Source organism: Anolis sagrei, chromosome 9 (genome assembly GCF_037176765.1).
Source record: "Anolis sagrei isolate rAnoSag1 chromosome 9, rAnoSag1.mat, whole genome shotgun sequence".
Classification (NCBI taxonomy): Eukaryota; Metazoa; Chordata; class Lepidosauria; order Squamata; family Dactyloidae; genus Anolis; species Anolis sagrei.
In genome coordinates, this window is record NC_090029.1 from 29,422,831 (window position 1) to 29,438,061 (window position 15,231).

Here is a 15,231-nt window from a genome sequence, read left to right on the forward strand (position 1 = left end):
AGTATGGTGTTTCCGGAGGACATTGGCAGGGCTCTCGGACATCTTCATGGCACTCACTATAACCTGCAATGTCATTTGAAGGAGAGCCATTGGTGTCTCCTGAATAGTGGGAGCTATAGTTATTTGTGGAAGCGGGAGCTTGTCTGTGGATGTGGACCAATCCTATCAATCACCAGGATTGATAGGAGTTATAAGGAGCTCCCGGTAGCGCAGTGGGTTAAAGCCCTGTGCTGGTAGGACTGAAGACCAACAGGTTGCAGGTTCGAATCTGGGGAGAGGCGGATGAGCTCCCTCTATCAACTCCAGCTCCTCATGCGGGGACATAAGAGAAGCCCCCCACAAGGATGATAAAACATCAAAAATCATCCAGGCGTCCCCTGGGCAACGTCCTTGCAATGGCCAATTCTCTCACAACAGGATGCTCCTGATGTGATGGAGGGATTATTTGGAGTTGTAGTTCACCTACATCCAGCACTATGAACCCAAACAATGGTGGATCTGGACCAAACTTGGCATGCATACCCGATGTATCCAAATGTAAATACTGATGGGTTTTGAGGAGAATTAAGCTAGACACTTTGGAGTTGTAGGTACTGAGATTTATAGTTCACTTGCAATCAATGAGCACTCCGAACTCCACCAAAGATGAAATTAGACCAAACTTGGGACACACTTAGCTCTCCTCCAAAGAAGTAAACATCTTCTGATTTACTGGCTGCAGTCTGTGTCTGCAGTCATCTTTGCACCTAGAATTACAAATGCTTTATCCTACTCAAAGGAATAACCTGGAATGATGTTCACAATCCTGCATGGTCCAGCATATTGCGCCAGTTCCCATCTGAAACTATGCTCCAGTTTTACCAAGCTCCAGTTTAATGTAGAGTCATTTCATGGTTGAGATTCAGGCCTGTCATCCTCCAGGCCAGTATGTATATATTTCCCATTTATAATTTTTCCCTTACTTGTTGTAAATTTACTGGAAAAAAATCTATTTCTTTTTTGAGCATGTAAAAAGGTGGGGCAGTGGGTTAAAGTGCTGAGCTGCTGAGCTTGTTGACCAAAAGGTCGCAGGTTCAAATCCGGGGAGTGGCATGAGCTTCCACTGTCAGCACCAGCTTCTGCCAATCTAGCAGTTTGAAAACATGCATATGTGAGCAGATCAATAAGTAGCGCTCCGGCAGGAAGGTAACGGCACTCCATGCAGCCATGCCGGCCCCATGACCTTGGAGGTGTCTACAGACAATGCCGGCTCTTCAACTTAGAAATGGAGATGAGCACCAACCCCCAGAGTTGGACAGGACTGGACTTAATATCAGGGGAAAACCTTTACCTTTTACATTATTTAGGAATGTACTTTCAGTACAGTTTTACATGCAAATGTGGGTAGATCAATAAGTAGTGCTCCGGCGGAAAGGTAACGGCGCTCCATGCAGCCATGCCGGCCCCATGACCTTGGAGGTGTCTACAGACAACGCCAGCTCTTTGGCTTAGAAATGGAGATGAGCACCACACCCCAGAGTCAGACACGGCTGGACTTCATGAGCAGGGAAAACCTTTACCTTTACCTACTTGTACCAAATGCCAACTTTTAGTTATTAGTGCTTGATAATTTTCACCATCAAGGTTGCCATTGTCACTCTATTGCAAGGCAGTATTCTTTGTTTAGAAAGCCACTTTGGTCTCTTTGTTTAAAAGGATGTCCTTGTTCCAGAAATTCCTGCAGTGAGCTCTCATTTTCCTTCCTTTATACAACAGATTGAGCGAATTCGGTGCAAAGTGGGGAATTCAGAGCTAAGCAGAATCTGCTCGGTCCGAGAACAAAGCCTAGTTGGAGCAATGGATGACTCAGGCTTTTTATTTATTTCTCGTAACATGCTGAGAACATCCCTCCCTGGGAACAGATGGTGGGGAAAGGCAATATCCATATTAGTTCTGTCGAATCCAGGGACCTTCAAAAGCACCGAAGCCCCCTCACATATTGAGAAACAGTAATGCTAAGCAAATAGCAATGAGGCTGATTTTGGAGCAGTCACCATTAGGCAACAATTATGGTTTCATTCCAAGATGGGAAGCAGAACCTTATGACAGAACACCTTCCCTTAGTGTTCCCTTACCTGTGACCACCAGCAAGCGTACCATCAGATAGCAAAGGCAGTGGCAAACTTACTTACTTACTTAGGCGATCCCTCGTAGGCCGAAGATGATGGTCCTCCAAGTGTAGTGTCCTGGCGGTGGGTCCGTAGGTGACTGTGGAGCCCTATTCTTGATCTGCATCTTCTCCCACAGTGAAGATGCAGAGGCAGATGAGCTCCCTCTATCAGTTCCAGCTCCTCATGCGGGGACATGGGAGAAGCCTCCCACAAGGATGATAAAAACATCAAATCATCCAGGCGTCCCCTGGGCAACGTCCTTGCAGACAGCCAATTCTCTCACACCAGGGGTCACTCCTGACACAACAAAAAAAATTAGTTAAATTATCCTCCCTGCATAAAGCAGTTCTGGCCCAACTTACATGTCCGAACGCATCTCCCCTTATGAACCATCTAGGACCTTAAGATCATCTGGGAAGGCCCTGCTCTCATTACCGCCTTTGTCACAAGTACGTTTGGCGGAGACGAGAGACATAGCCTTCTCGGCGGTGGCCGCTCGGCTGTGGAACGCCCTCCCTATAGATATTAGATTGGCCACTTCCCTTTTAACATTCTGGAAAAAAAGTCAAGATGTGGCTTTTTGAACAAGCGTTTCCAAACGCAGAGTAACTGACATAGAAAAATGGAACGAAGACAATGAGACTGGACAACGTTTTTAACAAGGAGACACTATGAATTTATATTTTATTGATTTGTTTAGTTTTTATTATTTGTTATGTTTTCAATTGTATTTATGATATTGTAAGCATTGAATTTTACCCTGTTAACTGCCTTGAGTTGCCTATGGGCTGAGAAAGGCAGTATACAAATACAGCAAATAAATAAATAAATTTCCTACTTAACAGATGCAACTGTCTTTCAGGCTGCATAGGTCAGCAGCAAGCTAGACTATTAATGGTCGGGAGCTTACTCGCTTCAAACTCATGACCTCTCGATCAGTAGTGATTTAATGCAGATGGCTACTAACTAGCTGCACACAATGGGTTGGCCAATCCACCTAACCATGGTAAGAAAAGCAACGTATAGACTTGATAGTACCAAGAATGGCTCACTTGATCCTTAAGTCCTTGTTCAAAAGCAACAACTGCGCTTCCTTGCAGAGCATTAATAAAAAGCAAAACAGAAATGTCCGAAATATGGTTAGAAACATTCATTTAGGCTTTAGAGTGGCATCAGGGGAGAGATTACCAAGCAGCCATCGACCATGGTATCCTTCTGGGATGACTCTCCAGGATGGGCCTTAGAGGCACGGCTTTGTCATGGCTCCGGTCCTTCCTGGAGGGTCGCTCTCAGATGGTGAAGCTGGGAGACACCTGCTCGAACCCCTGGCTTTTGACCAGTGGGGTTCCACGAGGTTCCATTCTGTCTCCCATGCTTTTTTACATCTACATGAAACTGCTGGGTGAGGTCATCCAGAGTTTTGGAGTTGGGTGCCATCTCTATGCAGATGATGCGCAAATCTATTACTCTTTTCCACCCAACTCCAAGGAAGCGCCTCGGGTGCTGGACAAGTGTCTGACCGCTGTGGCTGTCTGGATGAGGAGAAACAGGCTGAAGATTAATCCTGACAAGACAGAGTTCCTCCTGGTCAATCGTAAACCGGATCGGAGTATAGGGTGGCAACCTGTGTTGGACGAGGTTGCACTCCCCCTGAAGTCACAGGTCTGCAGTTTGGGTGTCCTCCTGGACTCATCACTTATGCTTGAGGCTCAGGCATCGGTGGTGACCGGGAGGGCCTTTGCACAATTAAGACTTGTGCGCCAACTGCGACCATACCTCGTAAAGGCTGATCTGGCCAGGGTGGTCCACGCCTTAGTCGCCTCCAGATTGGATTAGTGTAATGCACTCTATGTGGGGCTGCCCTTGAAAACGGGCCAGAAATTTCAATTGGTTCAACGGGCAGCAGCCAGGTTGTTAACTGGTGCTCCTTACAGGGAGTGGTCAATCCTTCTGTTCAAGGAGCTCCACTGGCTGCCATTCATTTTCCGGTCCCAATTCAAGCTGCAGGTTCTTACCTACAAAGCCCTGAATGGTTTGGGACCTTCCTACCTACGTGATTAGATTTCTGTGTACGAACCCACACGACCCCTTCGATCATCTGGAGAGGCCTGCTTGCCTCCCACCTCCATCGCAGGCGCGATTGGTGGGGACGAGGGAGAGGGCCTTCTTGGTGGTGGCCCCTCGACTATGGAACTCACTCTCCAAGGACATCAGGCATGCCCCAGTTCTGGCAGTCTTTAAGAGGAGCCTGAAAACGTGGTTGTTCCAGTGTGCCTTTCCAGAATAAGGAAACTCCCAGCATCATATCCTCTAAATGCACTTTACTATGGATTTAGGAATGTCTGCCTGCCCCATCCCTCTCTGAAAACTCTATCCTAGTTCATATTCATCTGTTCATGCTCGGCATTATCTTTAAATTTTAATCATTGCATCTGGCCCCGCCATAGGTTTTAACTGTCGCTGTGTTATTGTTAATGTTTATTGCTTTTTTGTTATGAGTTTTATTTTATTGCTTTGTATTATTTGTTGTTATTGCTTTGTGATTGATGTGTTGTGGGCTCGGCCTCATGTAAGCCGCACCGAGTCCCTTGGGAGATGGTAGCGGGGTATAAATAAAGTATTATTATTATTATTATTATTATTATACACAGCAAGTCCAGCAAGTGAAGATTGGTTCCATTTTTCATATCCTGTGCAAAGGCGTCTCCTTTGAAATGCATCTCCATTGCAATCTTAAAGCTGTGATCAGGATGTGAATGAGCCACACTCTATTAGCACCACTACACCCTCCTCCCTGTTGCTATATTTAAACACTGGGAGAAGAAAAGCAGAAATATCAGATATGATTCAGCGTAGGTATTGCAAAACACATAATGGCTGGTTCTGTTAAAGGGATGAAAACAAAAGATTTCTCCTTCTTCCATAATTCAGAGTCCATTTTGCTGAACCTGCTCAGAAATGACCTTGGAGCAAGGACGCTTTACGTGGAAACTAGAGATATATTCATGCTCTCACTGCAGTTCTTCCTTCCTGATATCGTCCCAAATCAGACCATTGAGCAAGCCCTCTGACTTATTCTATGGGTCAATGGAAACTTCATTTCCCACTCTGGTAAACTCACCTGACACTTCCACAGAGCACTCCCATATTTTTATTGGTAACCCACGATACAGTCGGGCTTCCACACATTTTGAACAGAAAATAGCTAATTCTGCAAAGAATTTCCTGTGCAACTAATACTGATTTTGTGCAAAAATGTTTAAATTGTGTGCAGAATAAATCCGTAATGTAATGTTCGTTTGTGGGATTAACATAACTCAAAAACCACTAGACAAATTGACACCAAATTTGGACACAAGACGCCTAACAACCCAATGTATGTCTTTCACTAAAAAAAAAAATTGATATTGTCATTTCGGAGTTGTAGTTGTTGGGATTTGTATTTCACCTACAATCAAAGAGCATTCTGAAACCCACCAATGATGGAATTGAACCAAGCGTGGCATACAGGATTCCCATGACCAACAGAAAACACTAGAAGGGTTTGGTGGGCACTAGAAGGGTTTGGGAGTTGTATTTCACCTACATCCAGAGAGCACTGTGGACTCAAACAATGATGGATCTGGACCAAACTTGGCACAAATACTCAAAATGCCCAAATATGAACACAGATGAAGTTTGGGGAAATATAGACCTTGACATTTGGGAATAGTAGTTAGCAGGATTTATAGTTCACCTACAATCAAAGAGGTGGAAGGCGATCCTGGTCAAGGTTGGTTTGATGTGCCTTCCTCTTGGCACGTTTCTCTCTTTCGCCCTCCATTCGTGCCTCTTCAAATTCTACAGCACTGCTGGTCACAGCTGACCTCCAGCTGGAGCACTCAAGGGCCAGGGCTTCCCAGTTCTCAGTTTCTATGCCAGTATTTAATTCTATGATTATTGTTATATTTAAACATGCAGGCAAATTGACACACTCAACAATATGGTTTTATCACTTTAATTTGATGGGGTTTTCTCCTCCTTTTTGTTGTGAACACTGTGGATTTGTGAGGAAGAATGGTTTAAAAATATATTATTTATTAGATGCAATAATGTTTTACATACCAGGGTCACAGCATTTCTACCAGTACGTTTGTATTTGTTTTGTGAATGTTTTGTGGTTTGGACAGGTTTTGTTTTGCGAGGCTTATAAACGGGAAAGAGTTAACTTTCTTTTACTGCGAGGAGGAACCAGCAGCATTCATCACTGAAAGACAGGCATTTTCTGTCCCTAAGGAGATAAAAGAAAGCTGTTGCAAAGGTGTATTTATAGCTCCTGCTGTCCTCCAGGAAGTGAAAAGACCCAAAGTCACTTCCTGCTGTCTGTTTCGGATGACATAACTCTTGAGGCTTAGAGTTTTGCAAGTAATTCCCTTATTCAAGCAGGGCTTGCATGAAGTCACGCAGCTGCTCCCCCGATGCACAGCTTGCTTTGCATGCAGACTTTTCGCCCTGCCAAATTTACTCAATTTTTCTTTAAAAAAGCAAAGCATTAACATTTTGATCTGTCGTTTTCTGCCCCTCCCTCCCTCCCTCCCTTTCTTTCCTAAACAATGACAACAGCAACCCTCGCCAGCCCTTACAACTTCAAACGTGCTACGGGATTAGATGTTCATTGCTTTTATATCCATATCATTGTGGAATAATCCTATTACAAGTTGGAATAGATTTTGTAGGGCTGAAAGAGGAGATCAGAATGTGGCCCGCTTGTATGCAGCTGCGAATTCGTATACTTACTCATCTAATTGGTTACATTTAAAAACCAAAACTGTTTTACAAAAAAGTAAAGGGAATTTGTTCATAATATAGGCACCTCAGATTTATCTCCTCGGGCTTGTATGACTTGATTCTCTTGCTACAAAATGGTTAAAGGAGTTAGTATACTTACTTACTTAGGCGATCCCTTAATTTCCAATTAGGATTGTCTTCCAAGATCGGTGTCCTGGTGGTGGGTCCATAAGTGACTGTGGAGCCCTATTCTTGATCTGCATCTTCCCCCGCAGTGAGGGCATCGGTTTCCAGGTGGAAGGTGGTCCCAGTTGGGGTTGGCTTGATGTGCCTTCCTCTTGGCATGTTTCTCTCTTTCGCCTTCCATTCGTGTCTCTTCAAATTCTACAGCACTGCTGGTCACAGCTGACCTCCAACTGGAGTGCTCAAGGGCCAGGGCTTCCCAGTTCTCAGTGTCTATGCCACAGTTTTTAAGGATGCCTTTCAGCCCATCTTTAAATCTCTTTTCCTGCCCACCAACATTCTGTTTCCGCTCTTGAGTTTGGAGTAGAGCAACTGCCTTGGGAGACTGTGGTCGGGCGTCCGGACAACGTGGCCGGTCCAGCGGAGTTGATGGCGGAGGACCATCACTTCAATGCTGGTGGTCTTTGCTTCTTCCAGTATGCTGACATTTGTCCGCTTGCCTTTCCAAGAGATTTGCAGGATTTTTGGAGGCAGCGTTGATGGAATCATTCCAGGAGTTGCATATGATATCTGTAGATATTCAATAGCTTTATATACAAGCACTGTTCTGTCGCGCGCTGGGCCTGTAACAGCTGTACTTTTCTATAGGACGTATGAAGCTCCTGGTACAGCCGCACCAGCACAATCACCTTGGTATCCCTACGGATGTCCCAGTCCTCAAACACTCTGTGCTTCATTCGGAAAAAAGCTGCACTTGCAGAACTCAATCAGTGTTGTATTTCAGTGTCAATGTTGACTTTTGTGGTGAGGTGGCTGCCAATATGTTAATTACAAAGTCGGCTGTGCATATTCAGAAGAAGACCTACAAGCCACTCTAAACACCTTCGCAGAAGCATACGAGAAGCTCAGTCTGTCATTGAACATCAAGAAAATCAAAGTGCTCGTCCAGCAGTCACCGGCCAATCCCTCTCCAATGCCAGAAATACAGCTTAATGGTGTAACGTTAGAAAATGTTGATCAGGAGTTAGTATATTGAGTTAGAAGATAGAAAGACTTTGGGTTCAAAATGGTCATTTATCTACAGTGTTTCTTGTAGCATCCTTGTACCTATCATTACAGGTTAAGTACGTGGCAGAATGAAAATCACACATAGTTCATGTCTTCACCAATCCACAAACGTTCTTGCTAGAGAAAAGATATGCCACATAGATGATCCATAAAGAATAAGGTGTTTACTCTTTTTTATGCAAAGCAACATATATACAGTCATGTGAACAGTTGAAATGACTCACACAATGTCCTTTGACTCACACAATGTCCTTTGAAAAATTAGAGAGATGGGCCAAAAGTAACAAAATGAAGTTCAACAGTGACAAATGCAAGATACTCCACTTAGGCAGAAAAAATGAAATACAAAGATGCAGAATGGGGGACGATGGGTTCGAACTACAAGAAAGGAGATTCCATCTGAACATTAGGAAGAACTTCCTGACTGTGAGAGCTGTTCAGCAGTGGAACTCACTTCCCTGGAGTGTGGTGGAGGCTCCTTCTTTGAAGGCTTTTAAACAGAGGCTGGATGGCCATCTGTCGGGAGTGCTTTGAATGCAATTTTCCTGCTTCTTGGCAGAATGGGGTTGGACTAGATAGCCCACGAGGTCTCTTCCAACTCTAGGATTCTATGAGTCAATGATGCCTGGCTCAAGAGCAGTATGTGTGAAAAAGATCTTGGAGTCCTCGTGGGGAACAAGTTAAACATGAGCCAACAATGTGATGCAGCAGCAAAAAAAGCCAATGGGATTTTGGCCTGCATCAATAGGAGTCTAGTGTCTAGATCTAGGGAAGTCATACTAACCATACTCTATTCCACTTTGGTTAGACCACACCTGGAATCACACTGTCTCCAATTCTGGGCACCACAATTCAAGAGAGATATTGACAAGCTGGAATGTGTCCAGAGGAGGGCGACTCAAATGATCAAGGAGGTGGAAAACAAACCCTATGAGTAGCGGCTTAAAGAGCTGGGCATGTTTACCCTGAAGAAGAGAAGGCTGAGAGGAGACATGATAGCCATGTATAAATATGTGATGGGAAGTCACAGGGAGGAGGGCGCAAGCTTGTTTTCTGCTGCCCTGGAGACTAAGACGCGAAACAATGGCTTCAAACTACAAGAAAGGAGATTCCATCTGAACATTTGGAAGAACTTCCTGATGGTGAGAGCCGTTCAACAGTGAAACTCTCTGTCCCGGAGTGTGGTAGAGGCTCCTTCTTTGGAAGCTTTTAAACAGAGGCTGGGTGGCCATCTGTCGAGGGTGCTTTGAATGCAATTTTCCTGCTTCTTGGCAGAAAGGGGTTGGACTGGATGGCCCATGAGGTCTCTTCCAACTCTATGATTCTATGATTCCTTAGGTGTCCATGTGAAGGACCTTCTTCCAGCAGCCAAGAAGCAAAAATATAAAACTGTCCTTGGCCTGCACTTAAAAACAATCAGTGCTGACAAAATTCCCATCTGTCAGCTGCAAAAGGACATCCTACTTGAATCCGCGCACTTTATTCGTCGATAGATCACACAATCCTAGACACTTGGGAAGTGTCTGGCATGTGATCCAATACAAAAGCAAACATAATGATCTTGTTTGCTGTTTACTAATCTTGTTGTGTATCAAATAATAATAATGATGATGATGATAAATATATAATAATGCATAATTTTACATCCTACCTGCCTCACTTCCTGGCTCACAGCGGAGCATAACATAGTTAAACACATCATCATAAAAACATTCAGTAAAGTGCATATATTAAAATGCTTATCACACATATTAAAAATACACAGAACAATTTAAAATTCATAGTTAATAATGGACTGGGTAGGTCTGCCAGAATTGGGGGGCCTGGTGGCGCAGTGGATTAAACCACTGAGCTGCTGAGCTTGTTGACCAAAAGTTCACAGGTTCGAATCTGGGGAGCGGCGTGAGCTGCCGCTGTCAGCTACAGCTTCTGCCAACCTAGCAGTTCGTAAACATGCAAATGTGAGTAGATCAATAGACTCCTTATGCTCCATGGGATTAATCTCAATGCTATTTTCAGCGTCTATTTTCCCCTTGTCTTCAGTTATCACCCCAAGGCAGCTATCAGTCGAGTTGTCTTGAAGTAACTCATACTTATTTTTGCAAAAAAAAAAAAAAAAAGTCAGATATAAAATCCTCCTTTGGAGAAACTTCTCCATTCTTTAGCAATTTGCTTGCTTTGCCATTCTGTTTGTCTCGTTCTCTCTTCCTTTTTCCCATTACAAATTAAAAGAGAGAGAACCAATAAGCTTTGTCAGTGATTAAAAACTGCAACCAAAATAATAATAAAATATGGGTAAAAATATAAAAGAGTAAAATGTCTTTGTCTCTGTGTTTCTTGTTCGTAGAAGGAAAGGACCATCCACTAAAGAAAGGGGGGGGGGAGCCTTTACCTTGCAATAGATATCCATAGAAAAACAACTCAAGAGAAACACTGAGTCTTCTGATAAGAGAGTTCTTCAGGGTTTCAAATTAGCTTAGATAAATTGTCACTCCCTTTCGAAGAAGTCAGGAAATTATCTTGTTAACATGCTTCGACCTTCAGGCTGTTTAGGATTCTTAGTTTTCATTTTTAGAAGTTCTTAGTAAGTAACCCACGGACAGGGGTGGCTCAACCCATTACGCAAAGTAAGCATTTGCAGTATAGTTGATTTTGCACAGGGGCGCTCTTGGGGGAAAATAGACCTTGACATATGCGAGTTGTAGTTACTGGGATGTATAGTTCACCTACAATCAAAGAGCATTCTGAACTTCACCAATGATAGAATTGAACCAAATATGGCTCACAGAACTCCCACGACGAACAGAAAATATATATCAGTGATTGGTTGGGGGGGGGGGGGCACCAAAATACTGTTTGCTTACCGTTGAAAATTACCTAGAGCTGCCTCTGCTCACGGAGCAAAGTTATCAGGGTGTTTCACTCTGCGCCCCTCCTGTGAGTTGTAGTTTGGTAAGGCAGCAGCAGCTCTCTCAAGTAGATCAATAGATACTGCTCTATTGGGTGGGAAGGTAACGGTCCTCCATGCAGTCTTACTGCCCACATGACCTTGGAGGTGTCTACGGACAACTCCAGCTCTTCAGCTTAGAAATGGAGATGAGCACCACACCACACTTAATGTCAGGTGAGCACCACACCCCACTTAATGTCAGATGATCACCACACCACACTTAATGTCAGGTGAGCACCACACCCCACTTAATGTCAGATGATCACCACACCACACTTAATGTCAGGGGGAAACCTTTACCTTTACTAGGCCTGCCGGAAGAGAAAGGTCTTCAATTAAACAAGTCACTCCAATTTGTACTTCTCAGACCAACCTGCCAATCGGAATACACTTACTTTCCAGTCTCTAACAGTTTGAGAAGTGTACGGAGAAATTATTTAAGAACTCCTTTCAGGACTCTAGGGGGAAATGTTTGGGATTAATCATTTTTGGACCACAAGGAAACATCAGTAGACTATCAAAAACTACAGGTGAACATGTATATCGTAACGTTGTCTATATAAATGTCCCTAATATAAGCTTTATTTATTCAGTGTCGTAAAGTTGTGTGTCAAAAGCCTTATTAGGGTAAGCTGCACATTAAAATGAAGGCAATCTATGAGCTCCCCCAAAGCACAAAGTAGCTGCATGCACTAACATCCTATGGAAACTTACTGGCAGCACATGGAGTGCAGACCCAAAATTAATAAGAACATCAGCCCTAGCCTTGTCTTACTCAACTGCCGTGTATCCCTGCCATGTTTGGCATAGGTCTGCCTATGCAAAGCAGGTGAACATAGCATTGAATGAAACATGCAGAATAATCACAGGATGTCTTAAACCTACACTTGTTGATAAACTCTACAAGATAGCTGGCATTGCCCCCCCCCCGCCCCCCCCCCCCGATGTGCGACAGGAAGTTGCTGCTAAATGTGAGAGAAATAAGGTTGAGAGAAACACTGCAAAAGCCATTCACTACATGGCTACCAACCTCCTCCCAGTAGACTCAACTCAAGGAAAAGCTTTACGAGAACTACCACTTCTTTTGGCGTCCGTTCAACAACAGCAAGGGTACCCCTCTGGGCAACTAGACCAGAAATCCCAATTGGATGGCCCCCCACAAGGGTCTTCTCCAGAGGCAAACCAAGAATGGGCGACTTGGAAGTCCCTGAACAGACCCAGAAGTGGAGTGGGCAGATCAAAAGACAACCTGGCAAAATGGCACCACCTAAAAGAATCCCACACCTTGTGTGACTGTGGAGCAGAACAGACCACTTCGCATGTATGTATGCTTGTCCACTATGCCCTGCCTCATGTTCGGAGGAAGAATTTTTGGAGGCTACAGACAATGCTGTTGCTGTTGCCCGTTTTTTAGCCACCTGCGCTCCTTCTATTTTTATCAGTTTTATACTAATTTATGCAATGCTTTTGATATGAAATAAATAAATAAATGCTCCCCCAAACAAGGCAAATGTTGCTGTAGTTTGCAGTACATATTCATGTTATTTTAATGTGTTTCTTTCATTGTCTTGGCATTTCTAGCTGTAGCCCAAATCAGTCAAAGAGTATCCAGCAGGACTAACAGAGAACAGATAGAGCTGATGCCAGTCAGTCCAAAGGTTGTTCAGCAATGCAATAGTCCAGGTAAACAAAGCCAGCAAGAAATAAAACAGAGTTGTGAATTTCAGCCAGTCCAAGGTCAAGAAAACACTGATAGTCATCAAGAAGGAAGGCTGAAAGCAACAAAGCTGTCAAGGAGAAGCTGGGAGATTTATAGACAACTGTCCCAAGGCCCAAGTAGACAATCTCTCTTGCTGATGGCAATGGGATCTCAAATAGGGATCGGACCCCTCTCTGCCTTGACCTCCAGCTGCTCCAACTCAGAGGAAGCACCAGCATCGTGAGCTGTAAATTATTAGCAAATTCTCATTCTCTTTGTCTGAATTTTCTAACTGCAGAGGATCAACTGTGACACCTAAGCCCCTCCTCATTCCTCAAAGAGGCAAAGCATTCCAGGTAAGAAAATAGATGAAAATCATTGTCATGGGACGTGTGCTGGTGCAGACCAATAAAAGCATAGGGGAGGATGGCCTTGCCTTTTCTACAGTTGTCCACCCATTAGCAGGCATGTGCAAACTTTGGCCCTCCAAATGTTTTGGACTTTAACTTCCACAATTCCTAACAGCCTATCACAGTGTTTCTCAATCCAATGCCACGACCCCTCAATACAGTTCCTCATGTTGTGGTGACCCCCAACCATAACATTATTTTTGTTGCTACTTCAGAACTGTAATTTTGCTACAGTTATGAATTGTAATGTAAATATCTGATAGACAGGATATATTGTCATTCACTGGACCAAATTTGGCTCAAATACCCGATATACCCAAATTTGAATGCTGATGGGGTTGGGGAGGAGGGGTTGATTGTGTCATTTGGGTGTTGTAGTTACTGGGATTTATAGTTAATCTACAATCAAAGCACATCCTGAATTCCACCAATGATGGAATTGAGCCAAGCTTAGCACACAGAACTCCCATGACCAACAGAAAATACTGGAAGGGTTGACCTTGAGTTGACCTTGAGTTTGGGAGTTGTAGTTCACCTACATCCAGAGCGCACTGTGGACTCAAACAGTAATGGATCTGGACCAAACTTGGCATGGATACTTAATATGCCTAAATGTGAACACTGGTGGATTTTGGGGGAAATAGACCTTGATATTTGGGACTTGTAGTTGCTGGGATTTATAGTTTACCTACAACCAAAGAGCATTCTGAACTCCACCAACAATGGAATTGAACCAAATTTGGCACACAGAACTCCCATCGCCAACAGAAAATACTGGAAGGGCTTGTTGGACATTGACCTTGAGTTTTGGTGTTGTAGTTCACCTACATTCAGAGAGCACCATGGACTCAAACAATGATGGATCTGGACCAAACTGGGCATGAATATTCCATATGCTCAAATGTGAACACAGATAGAGTTTGGGGGAAAATAGACCTTGATATTTGGGTCTTGTAGTTCCTGGGATTTATAGATCACCTACAATCAAAGATTATTCTGAACCCCACCAACGATAGAATTGGGCCAAACATTCCACACAGAACCCCCATGACCAACAGAAAATACTGTGTTTTCTGGTGGTCTTTGGCAACCCCTCTGACACCCCCTCATGTCCCTCCCCTGGGGTCCCAATCCCCAGGTTGAGAAATGCTGTCCTACCACTGTTAGAAATTGTGAATGTTGAAGTGCAAAACACCTGGAGGGCTGCAATTTGTCCATGCCTGCATTAGAGAGCATCTAAAAGGTCAGGATTTCATATTTAGTAAGAACAAAACCTACTGTATTCCATCCTAATTAATCTAAATATCCCACTATTTGAACTCTCTGCAGTTTGGTTGTGTAAAGGCTAGATATGGGTATGATGCATATACAAATATGTTCACACACTTAGAGCTTACCCTTTCAATATAGATGGGGAAGATCTCAAAGAATCTTCTATCAATATTATCTTGAATGGAAGACAAAGTCTCAAAACAGCTAATGGATGTTTAATTCCAGGGTTGCCCAAGCACTGGGAGCTGCCTGGGGTCCATCCAGAAAGCCACCCAGAACACCAAAAGACATGAGAAGAGGAAACTTCCATGGCCACAGGTCCAGAGATTATCGGGGCACTTCTTCTACCTTCTTTGCCTAGAGTAAAGACTGCAAGTATTCAAAATGCACGGCTTCATAGTAACCAATAAATTCAGGGAGTTAATTTCCTGTCCTTGGCAGAGATAGAACATTTCCAGAAATATCCTCCTCTGTCTCTTCATGCGCAGGCGTTCACAGCTGTAATACAAACCATGAGCACAGTGGAGCTCAATGGAGGATCAAATAGGCGGCAGAAAGACTTCAGGACCATGGACAGCTCTAATACAACAAACTGACTCAAGTTCAGCAGAGGCTTTTGATTCTTGGGCTGGAGTGCATTGTCATAACTCTAACTTGGTATGGTTCTGTGCTCAATGGCTCTGGGTGCTTTTACACTGGAATTAATGCCATTTGATACCACTTTAACTGCTA